Below are 23,098 nucleotides of genomic sequence, written 5' to 3'. Positions count from 1 at the left end.
AAGAAGCAGCCGTGGCCCCCGAGTGAGCAGGGAAACTGTTACTGAGAACATTTGGGCTGGCAAATGACACTGCTTCTGCTCCGAGATAAAATGGAGACATTTTCAAGCTATGTTTTGAAGTCATAAAAAAAAATAAAAAAAACAGAAGTGTCCTGCTGGAGATAAGATAGATGCTGGTGTGGAGCATCTGGGAACAGTGAAAGAGGAAGGTTAGACCAGCATTACTGAGATTATTACTGAAACCAAGATTATAAGTAATTAAGGTTTTGAAAGTTTGGTCCAGGTGCACAATAGACTACTCAGTATCTTGGATTCCTGAGCTGGGGTCAGGTTAACTATTAAAAGAGGACCAAACATATTTCCAACAAAACCCGCAGTTTACTTAAAGCCCACGCTATTCCTGCTGCTGCTTTAGAACGCCTTGCTTTGAGCCTTCTTCTCTTCTGGGCTCTCGGGAGATCTAATGTTGACTCCCTTGCGGGCCTAGATTAACGATGTCTTGCTTCGGTGTGGTGTTAAATCGGCCTGCGCACGTTCCACCCGGGATGGATGTCCCTCACCGCAACATTCGCTGCGATCAAACGGACGCACGGCCCCGGGATAAATGGGGACCCGCTATCACTGCATTTCTTCTCCACCCTGAACTCCCTCTGCAAAGACTAAGTGCTGGGCCTGCACGCAGATGCTTGCTGGCTGGCTTCCTCAGAAAGAACATATTGCAGAAGCACGCAAGCCGTATCTGCCATGTACCTAGAATCTTCTTTATCGGGCCTCCTTTTGCAGGAGCTTTGATCTGGAGGATGCGGTCACATTTTGCTTGGAGGTACGAATTGTCTAGAAAAACCCAAATAAGAAGAACACGCCCTTAAATAACTCCTCAAATTGAATTTAAAAAGTAAGTTAACTACTTTGAATGATCCCCTAATCCTCCCTTCTCTATCTCCTGTTCTCATCTTGTCTTTGAATGAGAAGGCTCCAGAGCTGTAAAAGGGGTCTTAGCATCATCCGTGCTGGGCACTCTGTATCTCAGATGAGATACTTCACAAAGGAAAACTTTGCATTTGGTTTAAATTGGCATGGGGGGCGCGTGGGGGGCGCAGTCGGTTAAGCGTCTGACTTCAGCCAGGTCACGATCTCGCGGTCCGTGAGTTCGAGCCCCGCGTCGGGCTCTGGGCTGATGGCTCAGAGCCTGGAGCCTGTTTCCGATTCTGTGTCTCCCTCTCTCTCTGCCCCTCCCCCGTTCATGCTCTGTCTCTCTCTGTCCCAAAAATAAATAAACGTTGAAAATAAAATAAAATAAAATAAAATAAATAAATTGGCATGGAATGCCTTTTCCCGGGATCAGAGGGTTTAAATATGTTTTTAATTTTCTAAATGTCTGTTGACAAGTGGATAAAGAAAATGTGGTACACACACACACACACACACACACACACACACACAGGAATATTATTCAGCCTTATAAAAGGAAATCTTAAGGCGCCTGGGTGGCTCAGTCAGTTAAGCGTCTGACTTCAGCTCAGGTCATGATCTCACAGTTCGTGGGTTCAAGCCCCGCATCGGGCTCTGTGCTGACAGCTCAGAGCCTGGAGCCTGCTTCAGATTCTGTGACTCCTTCTCTCTCTGCCCCTCCCCTACTCACACTCTGTCTCTCTCTCTCTTTGTCTCTCTCTCTCCCTCTCAAAAATAAAAATAAAAACATTAAAAAAAACCACTACCTGTTAAAAAAATAAAAGGAAATCTTGCCATTTGTGACAACATGGATGAATCTGGAGGACATTATGCTAAGTGACATCAGCCAAATACAGAACAATTGTTACATGACTTCACTCATAAGTGGAATCCAAGATAGTCAAACTCACAGAAAACACAGAGCTAAATGGCGGTTGCCATGGGCTGTGCAGTGGGGATAATGGGGAGACGTCGTTCAAAGCGCACAAACTTTTAGTTGCGCGAGACGCGTAAGTTGCGGGGATCTAATGCAGATCACAGTGACCATAGTCAATAATATGTTTTTAAAAATTTGCATTTTCGAAGAGGGGAGATCCTAAGTGTTCTCACCACACACGTGCCCACACACAAAGGTAACCGTGTAAGGTGATGAATATTTTAATTAGCTTGATTGTGGTGACCATTTCACAATGTGTATATATATATATATATATCAAACATCAAGTTGTACATCTTAAATATATATATAAATAAATGTATATAATTTTTATTTGTCAATTATATCTCAAGCTAAATTTTTTTTTTTTTTTTTTTTACACAGAAGTTTTTAACAATCATTTAATCAAACGTGTGCAGGGGCACCTGGGTGGCTCAGTTGGGAAGCATCCGACTTCGGCTCAGGTCATGATCTCATGCTGTGTGAGTTCAAGCCCCATGTCAGGCTCTGTGCTGACAGCTCAGAGCCTGGAGCCGGCTTCAGATTCTATCTCCTTCTCTCTCTGCCCCTCCCCTGCTCATGCTCTGTCTCTCTCTCAAAAATAAACATTTTTAAAAAATTTTTTAAAAAGAGTTAAATGTTTAACTGACTTCTGGGGCACCTAGGTGGCTCAGTGGGTTGGCCGTCTGATTTCAGCTCAGGTCACGATCTCACAGCTCATGAGTTCGAGCCCTGCGTCGGCTCTGTGCTGACAGCTCAGAGCCTGGAGCCTGCTTCGGATTCTGTGTCTCCCTCTCTCTCTGCTCCTCTCCCACTCATGCTCTGTCTCTTTCTCTCAAAAATAAATATTTAAAAAAATGTGTGCCATGGTCGGCAGGAATCCTTGTGTGGCAAGGGCCATACATTTCCTCGAAAAATGGACCCTATTAAAAGGGGGGGGCAACCCCAAGAACCGAAGGGGAGATCCCTGGGGCCAAGCAGCTGCAGGGTCTCAGGAACAGGCTAACTTTATCCCCTGCCCACCAAAATGCTCCCTCCCTTTCTTCGTCTCAGGAAAAATGCACTAAGAGTAACATACAGTGACGCGATGATCAAATGGAGATCTCAATTAACCAGAAATACGGTTTTCATTCAACTTTAGGGGCGACTGGAAGAAAGTCTCTGAGGCTTACTTCATAGCCCCACTCTTCTTGTTTTTAATTTTTTTTAATGTTTGTTTATTTCAGGGAGACAGACAGAGGGCAAGCAGGGGAGGGGCAGAGAGAGAGGGAGACACAGAATCCGAAGCAGGCTCTGCTTTTTTATTGTGGTAAGACACACAGAACACAAATTTTACCATTTTAACCATTTTTAAGTGTGAAATTCAGGAGCATGAAGTACATTCACAATGTTGCGTAACCATCACCACCATTCGCGACTCTAAACAGAAACTCTGCCCATTAAGCAGTAACTCTCCCTGTCCCCGCTAACCTCTAGTCTCTTTCTGTCTCTATGAATCTGCCTATTCTGGGCACTTCATAGGAGCAGAATCATAGGATATTGGAACTTTTGTGTCTGACTTATTTCCCTTAGCATAAGTTTTCAAGGTTCATCCATGTTGTAACATATATCAGAATTTTATTCATTTTTATGGAGGAATTATATATACATTATATATATGATATAAAATATAAAACAATATAATAATATACAATATATTATTTTGTATTATAAACAATACATATATTATATATGATATAAAATATAAAACAATATAATAATAATGTAAAATATATTATTTTGCATTATAAATAATACATATAATATTATATAAATGATATAAAATATAAAACAATATAATAATATAAAATATATTATTTTGCATTATAAATAATACATATAATATATATGATATAAAATATACAACAATATAATAATATAAAATATATGATCTTGTATTATAAATAATACATATATTATATGATATAAAATATAAAACAATATAATAATATAAAATATATTATTTTGTATTATAAATAATACATATTATATGATATAAAATATAAAACAATATAATAATATAAAATATATGATCTTGTATTATAAATAATACATGTAATATTATATATGATATAAAATATAAAACAATATAATAATAATATAAAATATATGATCTTATATTATAAATAATACATACAATATTATATGATATAAAATATAAAACAATATAATATAAAATATATTATCTTGTATTATAAATAATATATATAATATTATGTATATGATATAAAATATAATTAGTATAATAATATAAAATATATTATCTTGTATTATAAATATAATATTACAAAAAAATATATATATATATATTCCATTCATCTCCCGATCATCCCATTCATCTTCCATCCATTCCAACCACTTGGGTGATTTTGCATTTTGGCTATTGTGAATAATGCAGCTATGCACTTTAGTGTCCACGACATGTCTTTGGCAGTGCTGAATATTCACTTTCATAAAAATGAGGCTGTAGTATCTCCTATTACAACAAAGAATTAAATTTCCCATCAAAATGGAGGCTGTATGGAATCACGGAGCGAAGATGCGTCCCAGAGTCCTATGGACTCATCTTTGATGTTGGGCTTTCACGTCCCTCCTCTCTGATGCCGGGCAAATGATTTAAGCTCTCTGCATGTTAGCCTCCTCATCCAACAAATGACTGACAATAAAGGTTGAAATGGACATTTCTGGGCCGCTTTGAGAATTCGGTGCTTCCCCAGTTCACTTTGTAATCAGGAAAGCTTTTCACTTTTGAAAAACAGATTCCTGGGCCTCAGCCCAGAGCTACTGACTGAGAAAATCTGGGAGCGAGTCTGGAAGCCACCTCTTTACCAATATCTTCGGGTGATGCCGATGAAGCTACATTGAAAACATCACCGAGATCAAGCGTAGGAAGCCAACCCCTCGCTCAGGACTTGATACACAGGAAGAGCTTAAGAAATGCCAACCTTCCTTCCTGCCCCCTCCACCTCTTTGCACGGGACCCGTGAAGAAAGAACAGAGGACGACCGATTGCATTTGATGCAACAATGACCATTTCATGTGACAACAACAAAAAAATCAAGTGGTAAGTTGTTTTCTACACTGAAGAACTCACCAGTCACCTCCGGCTGTAAGTGATGTTGGCTGTTCGGGTTATAAAACTGTCTGCTTTATTGATTTCTCTCCTTCGTTATGCATTTGGGCACAACTGCATTGTGCGTGATTCAGATCTGCTAATGCGTGTGCCGGGGCAGAGAGGGGCTGGAGGAAGACACCACATCGTGCTATGTGACAGAGGGAACTCCCTAGAGATAGTCATGCAAACCTGAGACTTCAATGAACAGAAAGAACCAGTGACTTTGTAGCAAACGCACCAGACTGATGTTCTTTTTTTTTCTTCTTCTTTCTTCCAATTATAAAAGGAGTGGACAGAGGGAATGTACTAGATGTAATTTGTTCCAGGTTCAAAAAAGCGTATTTGTGCCTTATGAAATCTTATGAGAAAAGTGGAATTCAAATTGGCTTGGAGATGAGAGCTGTCAAATAGATTGAAAGCTGGATTATAAACCAAGACTAATGAGAGCCTACGATGTGCGCAAAGTTAGGGATGGAGTCCAAGAGGATCGCTACGAGGTCTTACCGGGGAGGTAAACAGCCTATTAATTAAGGTAGCAGATGGTGGTAAATTGGGAGATGTTTCAGATTCCAAGGACAAAAAAAAAAAAAAAAAAAAAAAGAAAAGAAATGAAAGCATGGGATCTGTATTGGGTAGTTAGAAACCCCAGCACGAAATCAATGACAGGAAAATAGTAAGAGCCGCAGGTAGTCTTGGAAGAGAGCGGTGTTTGGAGTACCATGGGAGTTAAAAAGAGACGAGAGATGTTAGTGGAACGGCTTAGAAGCTGCTGGAGAGAGTGATCCATGATGCAGTAGCATAGTTTCAGGGACCCAGCAGGTTGGCTTGGGTATGTGTGGTAACGAGTTTCTGGGTAAGGTTGGTCTTAAGATCTCCCCAGTGAGCATTTGCAGACAAGGAAGTTGCCTGAGTAGAAGGAGCGAAGTTGCATGTAAACTGCAGGAGTTGTGAAGTTGCATCGTGAAGTAAATTAGTGTAGGGGGAGAAAGCAGGCGGGTGAGATAACCAGTGTGATTTGACCAGGATAAGAAGGCGAAGGGATCAAGGAGAATAAGGGTTTTGGACCGCGCAGATTGGGGACCATCACTGACTCTTCTATTTACCTTCAGGTAATTGCTTAGCCTTTCGGAGTCTTTTCTCCACTAATAAAACGAGGACAAGATTTCTTACCTTCCATAAGTATTGTCATTCGGGTGAGATTTGTGTACAGATCAGCAGGAACATGGTAAGCTTTGAACCCAGGCAGGCTTGTCCTTCCATAACGAATGCGATCTGTACCTACTTTTAGAAGGAGGTGGTGAGAGGTGGTAGGGGAAACTTTGGGAAGCAAATAAATGCTCCCATTTCTCATCTTCTAGAAGTTGGTTGTACTCTGTTCTTATTACAATGGAGTCCCATCTGACTCAGGGGTTAGATTCAAAAGCCATCCCGTGAGGCGAGGATCACGTATGGTCAAAACTATCCTTGAAAATCCCTGAAGGTGCCCATAAAATATACTAACTACTGTGCTGTCTCTCAAAGAGTTCTCTCCAGCCAGTTCTTCTTCCAGTGTCGGGACGGATTAAATTTCTTCTTTTGCAGCCGAGCACCAGGCGACGTCGTTGGCTTGCGCTTTGGGCCACGCTCTACGAAAAATGCTTAACTTTTGACATGAAGACGGCACCTGGCCTGGAGGGCCGCTCACACCAGAGGGGCGCCCTGGAAGGCAGGGCAGGGGCTGGGGCTCCCACATCATGCTGACTCCACACCCCTGCCGGGCAGGTAGAGCTTTGCACATTTTGCTCTCCCTCTGGGCCACTCTTAGAGATTGTCTTGGTCCGTTCAGGCTGATGCGCAAAATACCATAGACTGGGTGGCTTAAACTGCATTTGTTTGTCCCTGAGCTGGAATGTAGCAGTCCAAGAACAAGGGGATGGCAGATTCTGTATCTAGCGTGGGCCTGCTTCCTGCGGCGTCTTCTGGCTGTGCCCTCACATGGTGGAGAGAGCAGCTCTAGGAATTTCCTCTTTATAAGGACACTAATCTCTTCGTGGGCCCCCGTCCTCATGACCTCATCTAAACCTAATCGCCTCCCAAAGGCCCCACATCCTAAAATCATCCCATTGTGGATGAGGGCTTCGACATATGAACTTGGGGGCTGGTACCAATATGCGGTCCGTTACAGGCTGCCTGTGCACCTGTCCTGGGCTGAAACGACCACACCAGATCAGACTGGTTGGCTGGTGGTCGGCTTTGGTTGCGGAGAAAGAAAACGTACACAACGAGGCTCCACGTTGGTCCGCTTGCCAGGTCCCCCCCCCGCTCGGCTGCTTATGATGGGTTCTCTGCAGCTGCATCGGAGGGTGTGAGCCCCAGCCAGGGGCTGCCGGCTGCAGCCCAGCACGAGTGTGGGGGAGCAGTGGCAGCCTGACAGATTGGGCACCCTGGGTAAACATGGCCGGCCGGCCTTGGCAAGGCCTCCAGGAGCGGCTACGCTGCCCTTGTGGGAGGGTGTGTTTCTCCCTCCAGCCTGGAGATGGTCGGGGTGTGGGTCTGTTTCTCTGCTGCTAGTCCTGGGGAAGTAAGTTTTAGTAAAACTTGTTCAGTTAGGAGCACCTGGCTGGCTCAGTTGGTAGAGGAAGCGACTCTTGGTCTAGGGGTAGTGAGTTCAAGCCCCATGCTTGGCGTAGTGTACAGCCTAGTTAAAACAAAAACAAAAACAAACAAAAAACCCACCAAAAACCCAAACAAACAAACACAAGTACAATTTTGGTCAATTAATGCATTTAAGAGAAAACCTATGATACCATGTATAGCCACAGTTCCATAGTAGTCTACTGGTCTTTTTCTTTTTCCTTAAAAACGTATCTTAGGGACTTTTTGTTCCCTCCCCTCCCCTCCTTCCCTTCTCTTTCTTTTCTTTTCTTCTCTTTCCTTTTCCTTCCTTCTTTCCTTCCTTCCTTCCTTCCTTCCTTCCTTCCTTCCTTCCTTCCTTCCCTCCTTCCAGAGAGAGAGAGAGAGCACACAAGTGGAGGAGAGGGGCAGAGGGAGAATCTTAAGCAGGCTCCATGCTTGGTGCAGAGCCCAACACGGGTTCTATCCCACAACCCTGGGATCTTGACCCGAGCCAAAATCAAGAGTCAGACACGCAACTGACTGAGCCACCCGGGCGCCCCAGGGATTATTTCCATTGATACACAGAAGACTTCCTCATCCTTGTGTTAGTTGATGTAAAATTTACGTAACATAAAATTTACTGCTTTAACCACCTAACAATGTACAATTCAGTGGCGACTGGCACATTCACAGGGCTCTGCAACCATCACCACCATCTAATTCCAGAACGTTTTCACCACCTCAGAGTGAAACTCCATAACCATTAAGGGGTCACTACCCAGCCCTGCCCTTCCCAGTGCCCAACGACCCTTGATCTTCCTTCCTTCTCCATGGATCTGTTTCGGCCATTTCATATACATGACATCATACACCAGCTGGTCCTTTGTGTCTGGCTTCTTCAGTTGCATAATGTTTTCAAGCTTCACCTGCGTTGTAACAGGTATCAGAACTCCATTCCCATTTAATACCGAATCCTATGCCATTGTATGGACAGAGCACATTTGGTTTCTCCATTCACCTACTGATCGGCATTGGGTTGTTTTCACTTTTTTGGCTAGTATGAATAATGCCGTTATGGACACTCAGGTACAAAAGTTCATTTGAACACCCATTTTCAACTCTCTTGGGTATGTACCTAGGAGTGGAATTGCTGAGTTGTATAATAATTCTATGTTTTACTTTTTGAGAAACCATCACACTGTTTTCCAAAGCAGTTGTATGATTTCACATTTCCACTAGCAATGTATGAGGGTTCCAAATGTTCCACGTCCTTGCTAAACACTTTTTTCCATTTTTAAATTATTATTGTTATTATAGCCATCCTAGTAGGGATGTGACGTGGATTCTTGTGGCTTTGATTTGCATTTTCCTAATGATTAATGATGCTGAGAGTATCTTTTTGTGTGCTTATTGGCCATCCGTGTTTCTTGGAAGAAACGTCTTCAGATTCTTGCCCATGTTTTTCATCGGGTTGTTGTTTTTGTTGTTGTTGAGTTGTGTTCTTCTATATATTCTGCATACTGCTCTCTTATCAGATAGAGGACTTGCAAAAATTTTCTCCCATTCTGTGGGCTGTCTTTTCACTTTCTTGATAATGCCCTTTGATACAGAAAAACTTTTAACTTTGGTGAAGTCCAATTGATCTAGTTTTGTTATCATTGTCATTTGGGCTTTCAGTGCCACAACTAAGAATCCATCACCAAATCCAAGCTCATGAAAATTGGCTCCTATGTTTTCTTTTAAGAGATCATGTTAGCTCTTACATTTAGGCCTTTGATCCATTTTGAGATAATTTTTTGTATACAGTGTGAGGTAAGGATCCCACTTTCATTCTCTTGCATCCTTTAAAATATCTACACAGCAATCTGCTCCGTAGTTCAATTAACTAGGCTTCTCCTCAGATATTTGGGTTACTTCCAATCTTTTACCACTAAAAACAATAATACAATAAACATTCTTGTATATAATCACTTCCTACATACGTGGGCATATTTATAGGCTAAATTCCTAAAAGTGGAATTGTAGGATCAAAGGTTTGTTGCCTTATTGCTTGTCCCTAGAGGCTGAGTGGATGCCTTCCAGCACTGGGCGAGGATATGTTTCCCTACATCCTTGCTAATCTTTGTAGATCTTTGCCAACCAGATGGGTAGTTTTAATTTGGAATGTTCTTATTATGAGCAAGGTTGTACACTGTTTAATATATTTTGTAATTTCTTTGCTATGAACTTTTCATACCCTTTGCCTTTTTTTTCCTGTTGGATTATTGGTCTTTGTTTTGTAAGAGATACTTACAAAGCAAAGGAGGCTAATGTCTGTAATATGCTCATCACTTGCTTTTTAGCTTTATTAATGATGTTGCGTTTCTCCTCCAGAGAAAGTGCTTCCCTCTTCCTTTTTAAGATTTTTGAGCTAAGTGACTATTTATAATAGTGTCCCTTATTCTGATATTGTAATATTATTTTATGGTCTTTTCCTGGTATTTTTATGATTTCAATATATTGTTTACTCTTTGGTATAGCTGGAATTTATTTGCTTATATGGTGTGAGGTAGGGATTCATCTTCCCCCTCTAGAAAATTGAGATTGTTGCTTTTGAAGTCAGATACCCTCAGTTTCCTACCGCAAACAAAGCAGTAAAAGTTCAGTCATGACCTGAGGGAGGCCCCAATTCACTTCATTGTTCAGTCCAGGCTGAGGAGGGCATCTCTGTGCCCTGGAACCAGAGGGCGGCTCGTTCTTGGCTTTCCCTGCTTGAGGAAGCACAGAGCAGCAGTTAAGAACAGGCTCTCGAGGCAGGCAGTATAAAATCACTGCTCAAACTTTTAATCTCTCTGTGGTGTTTTTTCCTTATCTGCAAAATAAGGATAGTAACAGTTCCTCTCTCATAGTTGAATGGTGCTGAGAGTAAACAGAGCTCTGCATGAGATAGCTCAGAACTGTGCTCGCACGGCAAGCACAGCGAAGTTGCTGCTGTCACTATGGCCACTGTGGGCATCGTCACCATTATCTGGACACTTTATAATGGCGCCAACCTCGGGGCTGCCCTTCCTGGCAGAGAGGGCGCTGGTCGTGGGCTCCTCCACCTGGACTGGTGCCATTATTTCTCCAGTCTTCTCCCAGGGGAGCAAGTGGTGATTCTTGAGTGTCTGGCCTAGGCCACCCTAGGGGGGGTTCTGAGCTCTTTTGTGCCCTAATTAATTTCTCAGTCCTTTTTTAAATGTTTATTTATTTATTTTCAGGGAGAGAGAGAGAGAGAGAGAGAGAGAGAAAGAGCAGGGGACGGGCAGAGAGAGAGGGAGACAGAGAATCCCAAGCAGCCTCCGTACTGTCAGCACAGAGCCCGACGCGGGGCTTGAACCCACAAACCACGAGATCATGACCTGAGCCGAAACCAAGAGTCGGACGCTTAACCAACTGAGCCACTCAGGTGCCCCAATTTCTCAGTCTTTAAAATCAGATAAAATGAAATAAAAACATAAATCAGGTGTATCCCTGAAGGGAGAGGAGATCTCACAAAGGGTTAGCGCCAAAGCTTGTTGACTTCTAGACAGTAAACTGAGAAAGTGAGATAAGTGAATAAATAACCCCGAATGAATGATTTTCCTGGTAGGCCAGGACCCAGGGCCCTGATGCCCCAAGTAGGGCTCGGAGCTCGCAGGCACGGCCCTTGGCCCCACTGTCCTCAGATTGTGGTGGCAAGGAGACAGGGTCCCAGGCCTTCAGTCACCCACCTCCCCCAATTTTAAAGGGAGATAATAAAGCCACCTCTTTATCTGGGGAGATGGCACCATGCTCAAGGAAGGTCCCCGCTGTCAGGCCACTTGGCCTCACCCTTGGCACTCCTCTGAGAAGTGTCGGGGCAGTGACCTTCAAGCTCTTAAAGACCAGGGCTGTGTGTTTCCTGTGCATCAGGCCAGTTGTTGGATGAATGAACCCTGGTGGGTTCTGGTAACCACTGCTTTGCGTTATTTTGTGACCTTTGGTGAGGCAGTTACTGCTTTCTCTTCCCAGCCTTGGGGGAAGGGAGACACAATTCAGAGAACAAAAGAAGCAAATTCTTGCCTTTCGAGTTTAAGAGAAGAAATAGGTGAGCAGATGGGGCCCAGGGTTCTCAGGACTGGGAAGAGCCCCCAGGGAAGAAAAGAGAGTTTGGCCTCAGGTGGGTCCTTCAGAAGGGGACTCCAGCCTCCCAAGGCCCCGGGGAAGGTGTGGCAAACCCTGGAAACCTCTGCTTTCTAAGCGAGGGCAGGTGGGGGCATCTGAGTTCTCTGTCCCGCCTCACGCGGTGGATCTGGTTCTGGAGTAGAGATTGCTGCCCGCAGGAGGCTGGCCTGAGGCTGCTTTGCAGGTTTCCGATCTAGGGGTGGGTTTAATTTGTACGACGATTGAGGCTTAAGCCATTTGGGACCCTCTTTAGAACACAGAATGCAAAAGGATGAGTTCAAAATTAGGTATAGACGGGGTTTCTTTTGGAGGTGATGATGAAATGTTCTGGAATTCAATAGTGGTGATGGTTGCACAACTTTGCAAATATAACCCCAACCCACTGAATCCTATCCTTTCAACGGGTGGATTTTATGGTATGCAAATTAGATCACAATTAAAAAAAAAAACATGCTAAAAAAATGAGGCACAGGGTTCTAGGAGGAGCCGAACAAGGGAGGGCCCGCACAGTTTTGTTTCCCTTTGCGTCTCTGCAGCCCAGTATGGCTGGCCAAGAGTGGTGCGGATGGGGGCCAGCCAAAGGCCGTCTTACTGGGAGCTGTGGTCTGCAGAGATGGCCCCCTTGCACATCAGATCCCCCCCTCCTCCCTGGCCTGCCTCCTATACCCAGGCCTGGGTGAGCTTCCAGGAACTTTGATGTGATCCTGGAGGAAGAGTGGGAATTAATGGTGACAAGGCTTCAACTTTGTGGGATGGCACCAGGAAAATAAAGAAGTCGTATTTCCTGTACTCCTGACTATAAAAACTGAAGTTAGAGCTGTGTGTGTGTGTGTGCGCGCGCGCGTGTAAACTCTGGCTTAGAGGAGCTCGACCAGGAGGACTGCTTCAGGCAGCATAGGTGTGGTCGAACTGGGAGGGCTTATAACCCACAGCTCCTGTTGTGGGGCGGGGTGCGGGGGTTAGCCAGAGGGGACCCTGCTTCTCGCCCCCACAGTTTTGGACAGAGAAGCGACTGCAGTCTGGGCAAGCAGACGAGGCCCTTTGGAGGCCAGGGATATGCCACTGTCATATTCATAATCGGATCCTTGTTTATCTTGAATCAGACCCGGGGCTCTCTGCATAACCTCTGTTCCTCCCATTTTGAAGATTCGGGCCCAAAACACATTTCAGGGAATAAGGGGAAAGCTCATGTTTGAAAATGAACCAGCGAAATAAATCATTGTGCTTCTGACATGATGCCCATTGAATACTTTTCAATTCTTAGCTTTGGAAGCAGCATTTTAAAAAAGCACACACACACACACACACACACACACACACACAACCTATCACATAATTCTTTCTCAAAGGCTCATTCAGCAGGTCTGCCTCTCTCGGTTCCCAGCCGCCCCCCCCCCCCTTCCTTTTCCTTCTCTCTCTTTTTTTCTTTTAAATCAGCCCTTCTGGTGAGAGGGCAAGGGTACATACAGTCTTCCTTTGTGTTTGTAAAACAGAGCCGTATCAGTTGAGCAGTAATGATAACATTTGTAGTTATGCAAGCAGAGATAACAGTAATCAGATCTCCTGCTCTTGGCAAAAACCAATGGCCACAACCTCACCAGGGGCTGGGGTGTTACGCTGAAAGGGGAGGGGAATGCGTAGGGGTTTTATCTATTTATTTATTTTAATCAACGCCCCCAGCACACTTTTCTTTTTCCTGCCAGAGGCTGTCCAGTTAAGGCCCTCCAGAAGTTGTCCAGTTAAAGAGACCCTACCCTAAAAGGAGATCTGAAGGTCCCCTCCTTGCTCAGCGTCTCCTGGCTATTTTTTTTCCTCTGCATCCAATGATTTAGGGCTTCCTTTGCTCTCCAGCAGGTAATCTGACCTCTCTATATTGGAAGGAGCGAAGGCTAACGTACTCACTCAAGCAGAGGCCGGTGGAGTGATTGCATCAGTTTGCAATGCCATTTGGAATTTTTAAAAGAAAGGTGTTGTTCTGGAGCTGCCCTTATTCCTTCCAAATCTGATTTCCCTCAGGGGGTTTCTGTTGCATTGTTACCCAAACAACATGCAAATATATTGATTGCTGGGACTTTAGTCAGCGGGGACTGCAGGCTGCAATTGCCAAGGAATGCCAGGGCCAAAAACAGAACCCCGGGCATGTGCGGGTTTCCTGCAGTGGAGACCGAGATCCTCAACATGTGAGCTGTGTTTAGGGATCCTGAAGTGACCTCCTTAGTAGGGATTGGGAGTCTCAGTTTCTCCGCTAGTTGGTGTCTCTGATTTCATTTTGGGGTGGTAAGGCAGCTCTCCTGGGGAGAAGAAAACAGTGTTGAGCTCCCCAGGTGCGGTCCCAAACGTCTTTGCGTAGCCCCAAGGCCCCACCGTCGGGTAGGGGTTGTCAAGAGACATATCCTAATTTCTTACCTGACTTGGGCGGAGACGTGGATCCACGACCGTAATTTGCAATAAAATGGAGACCAAACTATTTTCCTCTTCTGCGCTGAGGCGTTCCTAATTCTGTTTAAAACGGAAGGCACGTTGCCCCCCTCTTCTTCTGGCTACCTAGGAGCCGCCCCACTTTCTTCCCCCTTTCTACTCACCTCTACCCCCAAAGGGAACCGGAAATAGGAAGGTCGACGGGGGTGGGGGGTGGGGGGGGAGGGGTTGTGAAAAGCAGCATCATAAACCATGACTCGCGTGTGGGGTGGGGGCGGGGGGGGGGATCGTAGCAAGAAATCAGTGTTGGTTTAGTTTCCAAAGACACACTTTCTTGCCCGTCTCCAGACCTAAGTGTCCGAATTAAAAATTAGACTCGAAATGCTGGGCAGATGTTGGCATTTTCGAGCCAGATGCCATTGGCCTGCGGGTTGCTAGGCAACCCGTGCGGCCCAATCAGCGTGGGTTTCGGAATGGCATCTGCTCCAAGAGACGAAACGAAGCCCCCCGTCCCTGCCGTCTGGTGCCCTGGGCCCAGGCGGGACGCGCTCCCCATGTGCTGGCTCCAGGGAGGGGTGCGGCCCCCTTGGCTTTCTTTGCCTGGACACGCATTTTAATTTCACTGTGTCAACTCTCATTATCTGTCTCCGCAGAATCCCCCTTTTTGGTTTTCAGAAATAATTAAGTAAAAAGCCCTTTTTCACTCACTGCATTTTTGGCATTGATAAAGACATTTGAGGCATTTCAGACGAGGCGGGGGCCGGAATCCGAGCGGCCTTTGAAGACGTTCGTTAAAGACAGTTCTGACAAACAGTGGCAAGCAGACCAATTAACCCTAGCATCGAAGTCCTGGCGGCTTGAAACTCCCTTCAAAAGAAATTAGCCCTGATGTTAATAAAGTGGGTGTTAGACCATTTCAAAATATCCAGTTCAGCAGCCTGAGTCGATTGGAATGGAATGGCTATGGTGCCTTGCCAAAAGAGGAGTCTTGTGCTGGTGTGAATTTTTGTTACAGTGGCTGTCTGAAAGTTAGAAAAAAAAAAAAAAAAAAAATATATATATATATATATATATATATGTCCCAACCGTGGTTGGAGCGAAACTTCCAAGCGGACTAGTCCAGGTTTGTTAAATAAGTAAGTTGCTCGCCGTGAAAAAGAAAAAGACCCAGAGAAGGACGTGTCCGGGAGTGGGTCCTCTAACGTGGGGGTTGGTGGCTGGACTCAGGATTGCCACCCAGGCTCCAGCTTCCCAGCGATAAGCCTCGCTAACACTCCTCTGCTTGCCCAGGAAGGACTGGGAGCTCAGCTGTTGCTTCCTTATTGATTTTGCAGATGACGCAGGAGACAGACCCACAGCTTCAGGCTGGGAAGGTAGCGCTGATGAATTGCCAAGACCCAGCGTGTATGCATTTGTGGGGTGATGCTTCCTCGTAAGAGGAGAAGGAAATGATCTGCCTGGGGAACTGTTTGCATCTGCCGGGACCGTACAAGTCGATTTTGTAGCGCTTGGGTTACATTTCCACGCGCGGTGCTGGTGTCTTACCCTTAGTCTGCGTCGCAGAAGAGAGAAATAAACCTAATCAATGTATTCTCTGAGAAAAGATATTTTCAGACTTGCCCTGCCCGTGTGTCTGTGTGACAACGCAGGGTAGGGAGCAAAGAAAACAGCAGCCCCGGCGTGGGACGAGGCGGGGACCCCTAGCAAAGCCTTTCCTCCTCGAGGTGTGGGTGGACGAGGCTGGGGCCTGGCTTGACGGGTCTGAAACGGAATCAGAATTCAGCTCTCGAGAGTGGCGTTGAGAATCTATGCTCGCCCTTGTGCCGCCCTCCCTACCGTCCCCGGCAGTTTCCAGAGGGGAAACGGAGGCAGGGAGAAGTGACTTGCTCAGAGTCACGTGACTGTCGAGGGCCCCACTCTCCTGCCTCAACTAATCCTGCTTCCTCCTGCTGCACCGGGACCCCACGCGTCGACCTGCTCAGACTCAGGATTTCGTTTGAGGTTGGCCGTGGGAGGGTCGGGCTCCTGCCTTGGTGACGGACGCTTTTTGTTCTGCCCTGTATGCCGTTCTGTCCTCACACGGGCTGTAGGGGAGGGCTGGGATCCCTCCTGGGGATCCGGGATCCCCGGGGATCCCTCCAGGGCCCTGGATCCCGCCGGGGTGGGGTAAGGCTGTGGCCGAGGCCAGAGCAGACGGTAGAGGCATCTGCCTCCACGCTGTCTCCAGCTTCCTTCTATCTCCACTTTCTCAGGCTGAGCCTTATCTCTCCCAGATAATGGACTCCTCTCCGGCCACCACATTCTCTGGCACCCAATAAGGCTGAAGCACTGACTTGGGGTGTGGCGGGGTGGGGGGGAGGAAAAACCCTCAGTGCTGAGCACTGACTCTCTTTGTCGCTTTAAGAGGCTCCTGTGTTTTTTCTCCGTGTTAATCTAGGAAAAACAAAGTTCCTCGTCGGTTAATTCACTTGGGAGAGCCGGGACAGTTGTCTCATTTCAGTCTCCTACTCTTGGCTTACCCCACGGGTGCTGCCTCACTCAATTCTCCGCCTAGAGGCGCCACAACTCAAAGTTCAAAGGTGAATTCCTCTATTTTGCTCAATTCTCAATTGGATGTCTAGTTTGAACCTCAGAATGGCAGAAACCGAATCTGCCAACACAGGGCAACTTTCCTCTTTCCCTGGGGTTGGGTCTGAAAATCTGGAGGCTGATGGGACACCAAGGTTATGAGGCTGCAGGGGCCAGGCTCTTACTCGCCACCTGTTCGTGCTGATGTCTGCTGCACTGTCCATTGTCCTCATTCCCTCCACGTGTGATGCTTCTCTGTGGCCCTTCAGGGCACCTGGAAACTTCTGCTGCTCTCACACCACGATAGGGAAAGGGGAACTTTCTGGGGGGCTGACACTCTGTCTGCCTAGACATAGTGCAGCCATTTTTTGCTAGAGCTTAGCCACATTCTTCAGGGCTCCACCCAGGATGGGGGCATAGGCCCCTCCCCTCCAGGGTTCCAGAAATCATTCTTAAATTTTCTCATTTGCCTGCTACACTCAAATCTTGGGGTGTGGAGGGAGGGTAACATGGGACTCCTTCTTAGGAACCCGCTACTATCTGAATTACTTTGCTTCTGACTCTCCCTTTCTCCCAACTTGGGAATTCTTTTTCGTAATTGAAGTGTGATTGACATACAATCGTGTATTAGTTTCTGGTGTACGACATAGTGCTTCAACTTTTGTATGGATTGTGAAATGATTGTCTCAGTAGGTCTAGTTACCAGCCATCACCATACAAAGTTTTAATGCCACGTTTTTGACTGTATTCCCCATGCTGTGTGTGACACCTCCATGACTTAGTTATTTTTTAACTGGAAGTTTGTACCCCTTGGTCCCCTTCACCCATTTTGCTCCACCCACTTGGGAATCTTTTATCCAGGATGAAGGGCGGGGCTCACCTTCTTTCCATGCAAACCCCCTGTGTCTCCTCAGACCTGAGCTTTCGAGGTTCCTTTTCCTTCTGCCTTCTGAGTGAAAAAATTACACACACACGCACACACACACACGCGCGCGCTTGACTAAGATATAATTTACAGATCATAGAATTCAACCATTTTAAGTATAGAGTTTGCTGAACATTCGTAAATTTGTATAGTGCAGACATCACTACAACCAGGTTTAGAACATTTCCGTCACCCCCAAAAAGTTTCCTTGCCCATTCACAGTTAATCTCTGCTCACCCATGGCCCCAGGCAACCACTGATCTCCTTTTTGTTTCTATAGTTTTGCCTTTTCTGGAAATCTCATATAAGTGGAATCATATAATATATAGCCTTCAGAATCTGGCTTCTTTATATCTCTATCTCTATCTCTCTATCTCTATCTCTATCTCTGTCTCTGTCTCTAACTCTATATCTATATATAACTTAAACTTCCTTGATGACTATGATTCACATGGTCTGCTGATGAGGGTTGGGAAACATGGATTCCCATTCAAGAAATCTGGCCGTGCGTGGAGGCTACGGGTATGGTGGCAGCTGGCCATGACACGGGGCTAGGGAAGGGCTTGTTCGATCTAAGGTATAAGAGGCTTGAGAAGCTTAAATGCTGATGGAAGCGTTATTAGCGAAGGAGAGGTTGAAGATGCAGGCAGGTGTTGGGCAGTGGGCTGAACTGAGAGCATGGGGTCTTTAAGATGGGGAGGAGCCTGGGGCCTTGAACTTGGGGGAAGGGGCGCCCCTTGGGCGGGAGGAGGGAAGGTGGGAAGGACAGGCAGGCAGGGTAGGGGGTTTGGTGGGCACTGAGGACATTCTCCTCTTGCTTTTCATCCTCCTTCTTGTTTCTCCGTCACCCACTGCGAGTGAGGAGCGTGGAGTGTAGACAGGAAATTTGAGCAGAACGTAAGTCTGAAACCGTGCTTGCACAGGATGGGAGGGTGACGTGATCAAGGAGACACTGTTGGATGCCAGGCAGAGTGAGAGGCCCAGACAGTGCTGGCGAGCATGACTTCATGATGGCACCACTCTGGATATGCCATTTGCTCCAACACTCTTAGTAGCCTGGGTGCACGTGGGAAGAAGATAGCGTTGGGTGGATTTGGCATTTAAGTTTCACCTGGTGACAGAGATGGAAGAAGGGGCAAGGAATTTAGGGTGTTGGTAGGAGAAGGTTTGAATAACGTGTTAAACCCAAGTTGAGTGTAGAGGGCGGTGGAGCGATGGAGAAAGGTGTGTGTGTGTGGGGGGGTGGTCAGTGGATAATGGGAACTGCTAGGGCACTTCAGTAGGGTGCTGGGAGTCATTGAAAGAGAAAGCTGAAGGGAAGAGAAGCCCTCATCCCATCTGAGAGAGGAAGGTCTGAATTTGGGATCAGAGGGAGCACTTTCTGTGGTGAAGGCACCCGGTGGCGGAATGCGAGTGAGGAAAAATGATGAAGACGAGAGGTCAAGGATTTGGGAAGGCTGGTGTAGGAGGGCCTGTCCACAGACACCGCGGAGCTTCCTCCTGGTGACAGGGGGCTGCCGGAGAGAGGGAAAGTGGTGGAACGACCAGGTGGGCTGTTTGATGGGAAGAGGCAGCAGAGGTGGTAACCTCTTTACCCGAGACCCCTCAGGTAAGGTGGTCTGAGCACCTCGAGAGGGTCAAGGAGGTCTCAAGAAAGCTGCATGGGGCGTGGGAGATGACCAGACTTCATTGACGATGAGGCTTTTGGGGGAGTGGTTTCAGTGGAGACTAGGTTTCTGAGAGGGCCAGCAGGTCAAAGCTGGGGATGCTGACACCCCCTCACCTGTTCAGGAACAGCGAAGAACAAAAACCAACTCAAGATGTAAACTGCCCTCACAATCTCTGTAAAAAGAGCGGCTCATCCATGTTTTAAATAGCTGAGGGGGATTGCCTCGTTCCCCAGCTACCGTAAGGAAAGGAACTAAAATCGTCCGTGATGCTTTTCTGGTCCAACCTGCATCCCGCTATTTATGCTTCCTCTTTGTCGTCCTGAATCCCTGCTGGGTGTGCTGCTGCCCAAAGGGCCGGAGACGGGAATGAATGATGTGCCTTCATCCAGCAAAATGGGCTTTCTGCTGTCCCTAGTGTTGTATAGGTTATTGGCGGTGGTCAGTTCTGAGGAATAATATAAAAGTGTCAGTGGAGATTGTTCTTTATGAAAAGAGTAAAAAACCCAAACGAACAAACACTGCAAACATCTCTTTGTTTTATGGAGGATAAATGCGCCATTTCATCTACCTAGTGATTTTTGATTTCTGAAGGTTGGGTGCTGTTTAATGCTTCTGTTTGTCCCTCTCAGGTCCTAGACGCTTAATCTTTTCAGGACATCTCATCACCTTCCAGCATCTGAAATCACCATGTTTGCCTGCAACGTGTGGACTAGGGAGAAATGACTGTTTCAGTTGTGCAGGCTAGTCCACCACCTTTCATCCAAGAAATCCGTGTCCCAAAGTGACTTTCGGACAGTTGGTAAGAGCCTGTTCTTCCTCAGGTGGCCCCAATTTCAGCTCGCTTCTCTTAAGGGAGCGCTGCACCATGCTGAGTGAGATCACAAGGCTTAGAGGTGGATGACTATTTTGACTCCGTGTGATTTTTACCTTATGCTCTGACTTTGAATTTCCATTGTAAACCTATTGCATTTTGGATTTTGCAATTTGCAAATCCATTGTATTTTTTTTCTGGGGTCAAAAGATTCTGTTGAGTTCCTTAGTCTTGTCTTAGAGACATTCCTAAATGGGGCTATTGTAATGCGTGGCGAATGAAAGAATATAGGACCCTTCATTGAATCCCTACCCTGGGTCCATGGTAGATAATTACAGGATCCTCTGTCTGTTGCCCCCCTCCCTTAACATCCTAGGGGACATCTTGCCCCCCAAACTCTTATGGCTTGTCGCAGGGACTAACGTGTTCTAGCGTGACCTGCACCGTTGGCCTCTGTCAGGTGATATTGGGTGGCTGCTGACCCGAGCTGGGCCAACCGGTCCCTTACTTTTGGATTTGGGAATGGAGGAGGGTGGCCAACTTGTCCCAGTTTGCCCAGGACTTTCCCAGTTGGGGCACAAAAATTTCCATGTCCTGGGAAACCCTGCTGTCCCCAGCAAAGGGAGGCAGTTGGCCACCCTAAGCGGGACAGAACATTAAAGCCAGTGTTTCTCTGTCACCGAAGCTGTGAGTGAGTCTCTAGTGAGAGAGGTTGTGCTGACGTGGTAGCCCTGGCAGAGAAGGGAAACTGAGAAAGAGACACTAGCCTTATCTTTGTACTTCCCCGTGCTCTGCGTATGGACCCTCCTCACAATCCACCAACCAGGGCATTGCATTTTCTGCTCATTTATGTTAAATAGAGCTTTGCCATCTCAACCAAAAGAAGCCTGACCAAACTGTGCCAGGTCTTTCCTTCCCATTTAACCTGAGAACAACCCAGGAGCTATATAGTAATGTGAAATTTTACAAACAAAGAGGCAAAGGCTCAAAGATTTTAAAGGACTGAGGGTCAAGGTCGCCAAAGTAGAAAGATACAGAACTGGGAGTGACATCCACCCAGGCCCAGAGACATCAAGTTTGGGGTCTTATTGTCACACTGCAGCTGTCTCTGATGCCCATATTGGAATCCATTAACATTGGCAAAGTTCTGGTCAGTCTGACATCTTATTCTGAACATCAGCATGTCTGGAAAGGGTCAAGGGACTAGCTTATGCTCACTTCTTGAAGTCCAACTTGCCCCCTTTGATGGGGGGATATCTTTAATGGCAGCCAATGATTCTCTCACATTTGCCACACACCTGCATTCTCCGTGTATTAGCCAATTTAACCTTTACAGCAATCCTATAGGTTATGGACCATTTTATCCTCACCTTATAGGTAAGGAAACCAAGCTACAAAGAAGTTAAGTAGTTCACTAATCAGTGGTAGGGTTGGAGTAGGGGTCCAGGCGATGTTGCTCGGCGTCCCCACACTCCATTGCTTCCGGGCATTCAATGATTATCCCAGTCCTGAAACCAGGCTGGGGATCAGGTGCGTCTCACTTCCTCTGGCACCAGCTGCTGTGGACTTTGGGAGGTTATTCACCCCTTTGACCTCCAGTTTTATTTTCCATTTGTGAAGACTCAACGAGAGAGTTATGCAGGCTGCCAACTTAAGTTCTGGCACATGGTGAGTGTTCAATAGCGAGGGGCATACCAGTCTAGACCCCTCTCTTGATGTATTGTTTACATTTCAGTTACAGAGAATAGAATCAATTTATGTTGTTTAAGCAAGAAGTGGTTTTTGTTTGTTTGTTTGTTTGCTATGTTTCTCCTAAGGTATTCAATGCCTTACGGCATTGTTGAGAATGCTGAAGAAGCAGACTAGGTTGTCCATTCAAGAAAGAGTCCCACATCTGGAGTGCAGAACTGACTGCCAAAGAAATATGGGCTCTTCGATGGAAAGGAAGCCAGTGGTTCCTGCCATCCAGAAGCCATTCTATGCAGGAGGCCACCACTGCTCCCGCCGGCTCCAGAAGCAGCCCATATCTGCTGTAATCCACACCAGCAAAGCAGATGCCCTGACACCCGTGGAGCTTGAGACCCCAACACTGCTACAAGGGAGCTAAATGGCTCCACGGATAAGCTTAGCCGTTGAGAGAGACGACAAAAGGACTACTTCTACCTTCTTCCACCTTCCCAAGCATACACACTTGCATCTGATGGGCTGAGGCTAAGTGACATCAGTAACCCTAGTTGCACAGGAGTCTGGGAAATGTAGTTTTTAGCTTTCTAGCCTCTACAACTCAAGTGGGCATCCAAGAAGGAGAGTAGAATTGTGTCGGGTGCCAATGGTTGTTGGGAACCAACCTACCACATTAGGGCTGCCCCGTTGGCAGAGCTAGCTGCAGGATGGTGAGTGGAGCTTCTGGGTAGAACAGTTAATGCTCAGGTGAGGAGTAGGGTGTGGACGTGGCTGAAAGCCAAACTCTCCCATCCTCTGCCTTTACAGAGCCGTGAGCACACCTGCTGTGCAACCCCTCCCTGCCCCAGGAAGCAGCCTTCTTTGCATGTCCTGTGCTAGGTGGAGTGGGCAGAGCGGCACGGTTCAAGGCACTGTGGGCAAAGGTTCTGGTTACCCTTTGCCACTGACAACGTGCGATGAAGCACGCTTCTTCTTCAGTAAACAAGGGTCTGGCCGAGGCCTCTCGTCGCACTTAACAACCTCTAAATTTATAAGAAACAGACTCACTTGTGGTCACTTCATTCCAGAGCTACATTGGAGAAATAACATATTTCTTTTCAATATCAACGTTGTCAAAACCACAGTAGCTGGGTTTGCATGGTTTCTGGTAAAACGGTGGCTGTTAAAACTATGTCAGTGCAAACGTGGACATAAATAGATAATAAATCCTGATAGGTCTATA

General features: G+C 46.2%; 1 long non-coding RNA gene across 2 annotated transcripts; it reads left to right on the top strand.

Moving 5' to 3' along the window:
• LOC147576203 (uncharacterized) lies at positions 1–23,098 on the top strand. 2 transcript variants are annotated; one of them, XR_015241887.1, is made up of 4 exons: positions 1–895; positions 4,687–4,988; positions 20,012–20,181; positions 22,011–23,098. It is a non-coding gene; the product is annotated as an uncharacterized LOC147576203 (long non-coding RNA). The 2 variants fall into 2 exon arrangements; XR_015241886.1 differs by having other exon boundaries at positions 4,687–4,991.

The sequence above is a fragment of the Puma concolor genome, chromosome D2 (assembly GCF_028749965.1).
Source record: "Puma concolor isolate L17-30 chromosome D2, mPumCon1.1.hap2, whole genome shotgun sequence".
Lineage (NCBI taxonomy): Eukaryota > Metazoa > Chordata > Mammalia > Carnivora > Felidae > Puma > Puma concolor.
The sequence above is the reverse complement of the archived record's forward strand: the minus strand, read 5'-3'. Positions and strand labels throughout refer to the sequence as shown.